The following is a 9,474-nucleotide window of genomic DNA, read 5'->3' as shown; positions in this document are numbered from 1 at the left end:
TTGGGAAGAATCTTTTAATGCTTTGTTCGCCCAGTAGTTGGGTGACCAGCCTCATTTCTCTCGACTCCACCGCCATCTTCTTTGTGGCTCATCATTGCTTGCCCCACATAGGTTTGTCGTTCAGGGTCTGGTTTGAAAGGCTTATTGATACGTCATTCCCAATCCATTTTCTTTGAATGACACTAATCAAACTTTTAGTTGTATTTAACAAGGAAGCTGGCTAATAGAAATGTGAAATTGGTGGACTCTGGAGCTGCCTTCCACTCGTTTAAAGGGTGGATGCTAGGACATTCTTAGCACCTTTTGGTTGAAATAAAATTAGATCCATCCTCATTTTTTATTTTTTTTTATTTTGAAAGTTTTATATAGCGCGGACAAGATCTTTGCAGATATCAGAGCGCTTCACATAGAAGGGGTACATGAGGGAGCATAGTCAGACAGATAAATCAATAGATCACACAGTACAAATAGGTGGCTGCAGAGCCAATCATGTGAGTAATAAGACAAATAATACAAATAAGCAAAGGGGTCAAACATGTAGTACAGCTCGGTGCAGAGTATTAACAGAGTTCGAGATAATAGTTCAAGTGTATTTAGCCATGAGGATAGCTTTTACTCATTGGCGTAGTGGGTGTGTTTTAGCGTTTAATAGTATACGTAGCAGCTGGAGACCGGGGTTGCCACCGGAGGTTCTCCACTTGACCTCATTTTGCAATCCTGGATAAATCAATTGAGCTCACTTGACTGCTCTCCTCATTTGACACACTTCAGAGGCTTGGAAATGTGATAAGCAGCAAGTCAGTTTTCAGAGGCTTAATAAATTATAGGATGTTGTGTTATTCGATCGATGATTCCATGTGCTAATACAATGCCCTGATCATACGCAACACGTCAACCGTTGAGCCTATAGAGTGCAACTACAGATATAAGTTCTCCCGAAGCCCCAGCCTGGCAGCCATCAGAAAACCATGTGTTCCCCCGATGACTAAACAAAAAATGTTGTTCAGAGCGAGTACTTCCCCCCTAAGGAATTTTAGGGCAAAATAAGTGCATAGAAAAATACAATATAGGTAGTAAATTTGAGGAATTTGGTCATTTGCAAAAGTTGGGAAAAATACAGGTTGTGGTAAGTTAAAGGGTGAGGAAACGTAGGAAAGAAACGTGGAAAGGTATGGCGTCAGCCTGCCCTTGTAATAGGTACCTTTGTATAAGTCAGCCCAAACAATGAGTACCCAAATCCGAGGTACTCATCGTGCCTGCCATAGAAGGTGATGCGCTGAGGCGGCCTTGAGGCATATTAAATGTGTGACCTTCACAATACACCATGATCTCTTCAATGGATGATATTGTCTACGGAGCTTTGCCTTTTTTCAGTCCCAGATATAGGGCAGCGGCGTTTCAGAATCTTGTTACATTTCTTAACTCTGATGAGTAGCGCATCGTTCCAGTATTTTGGTAAGTGAAACACTGTGGTTACATTTCAAAGTGCCTATCTTGGACGAGCTTTCAGGGGTTTTTGGGTTTCCTTTTCAGATTGTGTTGGTCTGCAGTGCCTTTTAGGGACACTCGCCTTCCCACTTCTGAACTGGTTTGCAGTGTGGGTGGGGTTAGTGGTCCCAGAAGAGATGTGTGGCTCAATGGTTAGAGTGGCAGACCCTGATGCAGAGGTCTGGCCCGGACCAGGGTTCAATTCCCGCCTCGGCGGGTCTCGGGCTCAATTTCCTCGGACCTGATAATTCTCGCCTCGGTGCCTAGTCTAATCATGGGTCCCACTCTGTGACTCTGGGCAATAGCTTGCTTAGTCTCCACAACGGCCCCAACAGCGCTGAGGATGCCTGACTTCACCTTGGGGGTGCCCAAGAGTGGGCTCCTCACAGGGAAAGGCCAGGAAGGGTTCCTCTGCAGTATTCGTACAAGCGCCGAGATGCCTACGGGTAGTTGTGCGCTATATAAGTGCGTAATTATTATTATCATTTACCAGAATATATGAAATGTTGCTCATCTGTCTCTCTGAAATTTCATCCCGGTACAGTTTGAAAGCGTTTTAGGATGGTCAAATTTTGCAGCCTCTTCAGAGGAGCGATAAGTGTTTCAGTCTAGCTTGACTCCAGTGGGTCCCTTGCTTGCTGTGCACCTGGGAGCAGGGTCAAGACTGATTTCCATATGGATGCGTTCAACCTGGGGTGGCATGGTGAGCAAAAGAACAATGCATTAAACCCAGATTTCTTGACTGGGGTGAGTGGTTGAAAAGTTTCAGCACCCCGTCCATCATCTCGTTGTGTTTGCTGTGTTCGCCCAACGTGTCCAAGGGTATGCCCAGACATGGGTCCCTTGTTAGCTATGCCATTGTATTCAAGCTATCCTGGCAGATGAGGGGTGATACCCCGAAACCGGTCCCAGGATGCTGGTTTCCGGTTCAGGGAGGACCTGACCTGGCAGTTCGTGCCGGACTGTTCCCTTGAGGAGCTGGGTCAGGACTTTGTTGCAGTTACCATTGTGTTGCTTGTCCCCTCCCTCCCTTCTCATGCTGTGAGTTGGATTGCTTGCCTACTCTCACCCTCCTCCAGCTGTCAGTCGTGTTGCTTACCCCTGCCATTCTCCTTCCTACTTTCTGTTGGCCCCACCCACCATAACACAAAATTATTATGTGCCCAGCACTTACAGCAGCTTAGCACTTTTTTTTCTCTACGGCTACATCATTGCACTGAATGAAGCGCTGTTTAAAACCATATATAAATAGCACATTAACTCCTAGCCATGAATGAGCATATGCTTAAGATCCCATTCTAGCACAACAGTACAGCGCTTTATATTCATGATGAACCAAAGTGGTCGAATTTGCATCACACAATTGGCACCATCAATCAATTAATCAAGGATTTGTTAAGTGCAAACTACTCACCCGAAAGGGTCTCAAGGTTCTTAGGTGGTTGGGGGGGAGGGGTGCGCAGCTCCTGGAAGGTCATGGTTATTCGTCGAAAAGCCAGGTCTTGAGGTTATTCAAGAACTTGAAGAGGGTTGCTTTCTTTCGGAGGTGGAGCAAGGAGGGTGTTCCATGCCTTGGCGTCGAGGAAGGAGAAGGAGCTGCCTCCTGTTCTGGTCTTCTTGATGCGCTGCACCGTCACAAGGGAGAGATGGGTTGAGTGGAGGGATCTTTGGAATGCGTGGAATGGGAGGTTGTGGTTCATGTAGGCAGGTCCGGTGTTGTGGAGGGCTTTGTGGACATGGGTGAGAAGCTTGAAGGCAATTCTCTTCTTGGCAGGGAGCCAATGTAGTGTCTGCAGGTATTGGGTGATGTGGCAGTGGCACGGTAGGTTGAGGACTAGCCTGGCAGAGGCGTTCCGGATGTTCTGGAGTTTGCGGGTGAGGTTCTTGCTGAGCCTGGCGTAGAGTGCGTTGCGTAGTTCAGTCTGCTGCTGATGGGGGCGTGGGTGATGGTTTTCCTATGTTTGAGGGGGGATCCAAAGGAAGGTCTTTCGTAGGAGACGGAGGCTGTGGAAACAGGAAGAGGTGACAGCTTGGCACTAGGGTCTTCCAGCAGCATGTGTACGGTTTCTGTCCATCGCAGCCCCCCCCAAGAGGCCCGGCCATAGTTCCATACCAGAAATAGTACTGCCCTAGAAGTATTCACTAATAATGTCTATGCCACCACACCCTTGAGCGCAAGTCATGACCGGACTTGTTTCCAATATTTGACTATCACGCTAGTGACATTTCACATTGAAAGTAAAAAAAAATCCTAGTCCACCCTGGAAGGTGTTGACAAATTAGAGCATCAGCAAAGTCCATGGGTCTTGCCTAGGAGAGACCTGTTGGCTTTGTCGATGTACGTAGTCCTGTTGTACAGCAGTATGGCTGAAAGATTAAAAGAAAAGAAAAAGTGCTGTGATGTAGCCAGAGGCTGTGTTATGTAATAGCCAGGGGCTTAGCTAGAGCTTGTGGCGCCCGGGGCTATCCCTCAGATTGCCGCCCCTTAGGGGGGAGGGGGAACGGGGGGGGAGGATAGGGGGGGAGGATAGGGGGTGCTTGGGAAAAAGGACGGTGAGCACTTTTGAAAGATGTCAGAGAGACACGTAGTATTGCTGCTAATAGTTACCTCGATCATGCGAGTTACATGCACATACATGACACGGTCCAAGGCTACACAGTTAAATACACCGGTGACCGGCAGTACAAAGGAGAGCACACAGACTGCCACCCTGCAGGATTTCAGGAAGGGCCTAAAAACATGGTTATTCGATTAACGTCCCTCAGCAGAAGCATTGCCCCCACCCCACAGTGCCTAGATAACCTCACAGGTGATATGTAGCGCTATGCAAATCCTGTTTGTTTGATGAATTGACACCTGATTTCCACACATCGTTTGTGCGCTATATTAGTTTTATCTGTAAAAATGTATGTCTGTGCAAGTTAGAAATTACCAGCATTCACTGGGTTCTATACTTTATGGAATGTTCTCCGACACCCCACTATACAACAGACGGCAATGTCTACGTTTCTGCAGTTGCAGGGCAATGCCTGCAATGTTCAGCTCATGGTTTGTGCACGTGGAGGGGCGCAGCTGGCACCGGAAGTACAGCTAACAACAGCAGGCCGGACATAAAGGAAGTCATAGCTGCCAAGGTTTCAGATTGCTAAGTGTGACATTTTGATAATGTCAGCGTAACTATGAGTGACATTTCAACAACTATGAGTGACACTTTTTTCGCAACTAAAATCAAGCAATAAAAACAACGGAAACATAAATATCTGAAATTACACCCATTTGAGCAACGAGAAACTGTAAGAAGATTGTTAAACGACTGCAAAGCACTGGAAATGGAAGGGTACACGCGTACCTTAGAGGTCACAACCCCTCTGCAGACTGTAATTTATCTCAAAAAGACACACTGAGCAATTTGATAAAAATGAATTAGCAGATAACAGCAAGGTGTGCGGTGCCGACCGTTATTTATTCACAACCTGAGGCTGAACTTGTATTGCTAGTCTAAGCAATTAACACTGAGACACAATAGAGTATGGGGGTGCATGAAAGCCTCAGGCAGGGCTTTAAGTGGACCGGGTCTCTCACAATCTTTTCTCCTTCTGTCCCTCCTGGATTCCTACATTTGCTTCGTACTTTTATTTACACCCCTTCTTTCCCTCTTCGACCCTTACCCCTCCCCTATTCCTCTTGCCTGGTTCCCTTATTTACACAGACCCCCTCTCCATGATAGGACAGCCTCCGCCCCTCTCGGCCCCTATCCCTTTTCTCTAACCCTTCCTCCCCTCTCTCCTTCTATTTTCCAGTTCCTTGCTTATTTCTCACCAAATCTTCCTCCTCTTCTGTTTCCCTCCCACTCACACGGTCATTCTTTTCTCACTTCTTTCCTAATTCTTTCCCTGTATCTCCACCCTACCCTTCCCTCTCTTACGTCCTCAGTCCTTCCCTTCTCGCCTCCTTCTCTCTTTCTTACTCTCGTTTTCTCACACTTCTGTCTGCAGTCATCATGTCCCCCGGACCAGGAAGACTCCCCTTGTCTCCTTTACACTCTCCTTTCCTTCCCTCTTCATAAATCGCCTCCAAGTAGTCCAAAACACTGCAGCAAGACTGGTTCTGAATGCCCCCCCCAGAACTCCCTCCAAACCCCTGCTGCGTGAACTGCACTGGCTGCCAATAAGACAACGCACCAAATTCAAGATCTGCTGCCTTGTCCACAAGTGCTTGTTCGGGAAAGGTCCTGACTACCTGGCCCAAAAGCTACCTGTCTATAAACCTGACAGAGCCTTGCGGTCAAGCAATCAACTGCTACTCAAAACCCCCCTTGTTAAAAAAACCAGACAAGGGGGCAGAGCATTCTCTTTGGTAGGGCCCAAGCTCTGGAACAACCTCCCAGCTGACCTCAGACAAACCGACAATCACTTCTCTTTCAGGAAGAAATTAAAAACTGTATTATTCCAGGAAGACTAAATACTTCTAAACATCAGTGTTCGTCCACATTCTCTGTTCTATAGCAACTACTCCATCCTGCGAGCAAAGCGCGGAGATACCTCGCAAGGGGTCGATTCTTGCGCTATACAAGAACATAAAATAAATAAAATAAATTCCATTGCTCTCCCCTTACATTCTTTTCGTCATTTTCTTTTACCCCAATCAGCCCCTCCTGCTTTACTTTTCATTTTCTCCCCTACCCTTCATTTCCCAACTTCTTACATCACCAACCTTCCACTCACCACTGTCCCAAACCCGTGTCTTATTCCGATCTCCATTTCACGCTCTCCATGCCATTATGTTTCACCCTCTTCAATTACCTCACTCCCCCATCATCTTCCTTGTTGCTGCTGGTGCTTTCTTTCCCTCTTCCATGACTTATCATCTCTTGTGCCCCCTCTCTTCCTTCTGCTCGCAGCAGCCTCTCCCTGAAGGCCGCCTATTTCTTTACTTTCTTTTTCTATTTAGAGCCCTCTTTGGTACATCCCATCTTGCCAATCACCAGTCTTCTGTTCTTTTTTTATTTATTTATTTATTTATTTATGCATTTTTATATAGCGCGGACTTTACCCGAAGGCGTCAGAGCGCTTTACATTAGGAACAGAGATGAAACATAATGAGAAACATTATAAAAGAACAGATTGCAAAAACATGCGTTACTTACACAAGGTAATAGTGACAATTGTGAGCAAACAAAATACATGAGGTAGTAAAAACTGTGAAATACATGAGGTAGTAAAGGTAGTATTCATTATTTTATCCCCCAAAGAGCGTGTGCCTCTGCAGACGGCACCGTTTTAAAAATCGTGTATTTCTGCAGCAGCATGGTGTTAATAGAAAGTCGGGTGGCTGGAACTTACTTCAAGTCAGTTTGCCACCCTGCTTTCTTGGTCCAGGGCTGTCTGTGCTCAGAGTCTCGACTGTCCTGGTGTCGGTCACCGACTCCATGATGTGAGCTCAGCTCGCCTCGGTAATGAGACAGCACACGACGGCGGCCTTGCAGCTGTGAGCAGGAGGCAGGTGCTTCAAGCTCCATAATAGAGGTGGCGCCCGCAGAGCCAGGCCGAGCCGCTTCCTGCTCCAAAAACCAACTTCCCCGCCTTTGGAAGCAGGACGTGACGTGACGTGACGTCCGCCCACCGTGCCAGACTAATGGATGTGTCATTGCACTGCCTTAATGTCAGGATTTTATTTAATGCATTAAAGCGCGGACTTTACCCGAAGGTGTCAGAGCACTGTACAATAAAAAGGCCACCGCAACGGGGCACACCAGTGTCGCGCTGTTGCCACCCCCAAAACAGTGCCGCCTGGGGCGGTCCGCCCCCCTCGCCACCCCCTAGCTACGCGGGTGGTAATAGCACTTTAAAAAACACAAAAAACTTTCAGCCATGATGCTCCATTTACCACCAAGAGACACCTCCATTCCTCAAGATTCCTACCCACACATACACAGAACCAGATCAGGATGACGGGCGTTCTCTTACATCACTTCTAAAGCATGGAACGGCCTCACACTGCACATCACAGCCTCCTCCTCTCTTCTTGAATTCCGCAAGAAGGTGAAGACCCGCCTTTTCATTTAAACAACCTACCATAGTTAGGGCTAGGCACACCCACCTGCTGAGCGCCAGCATACCATCACAGGTGATAGCGCACTTTACAAATACACATAACATAACTCTACAGCCGTTCCGCTGTACGGCATGCCTAAAAACATCTTGGCAACACCAATTGCTCTCTCATAAGTGAGACCTATTGGCTTTGCAAATGCTCGTTTACATTAATTTTGTTTTATTTTCATCTTTTCAGATGTTATTGTGGCCTTCTCTCTAAATGCCTTCAAAAGGCACTTTTATCCAGTGCATGGCTCGCGGGTGCACTTAGGATGAACTGCGGTCAGCCATGGACGACTTGTAAAACAAATACTTTTTAAGGCGCTATTGTTGGTTCAAGTGATCAGAGTGGGAATGTGCAGTTGATGCCAAGGAGTTGTAAAGGGCAGTTTGGTGGGTGGCTTGTCGTCTGCTCTTCATGGATAAGCAGAGCAGGCCGCTGATCGAACAAATCGTTTTGGTCATCGACGGAGCTGTGTTGGATCATTGAGAAAAGATCAATCAGGTCAATAGTAGGATCTGTACATGGTACTTGCAGCTGTAACTGTTATACTGTTCTAGCCATGCTTTGCTTGCCGTCTTAAATTGTTGTGTTCGATCGCTGCCATCTGCTCCATCTACGTACCTTCACTTTGTTGACCATCGCCGCTTCTGATCAGACGGCCATTGGTTTAATAACATTTGCATCTGATCTTCTTTCTTGTGGTCATTAACACCTCAGAGTTACGAACCAAAACATACATGTCAGCAAGTACGTCTCAGAAACCCTCTGGTTGTGTTTCCATGTGAAACCAACACATCCTGGGAACTTAACATGAAGCATTGGTCAGCATAGTGCAGACATTTGCATGCCAACATCACGCGTCTCCAGAATCAGCCATTGACGGAGATGTGCAGAAAATCAACTTTAAATAAACTGGAACGATAATATGGTGGTGTCCGGTCGCCTCCTCTGTTCCAAGGACGTGCAATGCATAGATCTTAATGAAAAAAATACTAATATCTCACAGAACAAATACTTAACACCAAGCTTTGTTGTGTGATGGGGCTACTGATTGTTTGACAAAAACCTACAGCACAGATCTGCAGCAGGCACGTGTGCGGAGAGCTTTCTTGGAATGTGGGTGTAGGGCAGTAAGATCCCACACTGGTGTATATGGACAGCGCACCCTTTGCGGCAAAGCAGGTGGAGGTCCACGCCTGTCATGTCAGCGGCCTGACTTGGATAGGCCGGACCCCATTCCTGAAGGTTGACTTGTCTTCCTTAGTGGGGGGCTTGGTCTGGATAGGGTTGGTACATCAGGATCTTTCTCATGCTCTGGGCACCTGGTATGACCCAGTGAAGGGGCACCACTATGAGGCTTGGCATGGGACAAGTACTTTGTTAACCACAGGGCATCGATTAATGCTCCGCAGTATCCTGCAACTGCAAGAAAAACAAAGAACGGCTGAATATGTGGTCTCCAGATGTGGTAGAAGAGAGCAAGGGGAATGGGTATGTCTCACTTAAATTTAAAGATAAAAAGGCTGAAAACTCTACAAACTAGCACTGGCAAAACTAGCAGGTTTTCCCTATCCAAGATCTATTGGCGTTGTCAATGTTTTGTTTAGACGTTGCACAGCAGTGGGCTGCTGTGCTATATGGCTTAAAGTGGGTGTAAAAGTCATATCGCTTTTTCTTTAAGCCATGTTGAACAGCAGCCTGCGCTGCTGTGCAACATGCCAAAAAAATGTCCAAAGCCAATCGATTTTGCATGGGCGTGACCTATTGGCAGTGCTTATTTTGTAAATCTCATGAATACTTTGCCCTCACCCTGTACGAGTCATAGAGCTCTGTGACAAAGAAACTTCTAAGCTTGTGATAGAACACGCCAGTAAAGCGATTTCCAA

The sequence above is a fragment of the Lissotriton helveticus genome, chromosome 9 (assembly GCF_964261635.1).
Source record: "Lissotriton helveticus chromosome 9, aLisHel1.1, whole genome shotgun sequence".
Classification (NCBI taxonomy): Eukaryota; Metazoa; Chordata; class Amphibia; order Caudata; family Salamandridae; genus Lissotriton; species Lissotriton helveticus.
The sequence above is the reverse complement of the archived record's forward strand: the minus strand, read 5'-3'. Positions refer to the sequence as shown.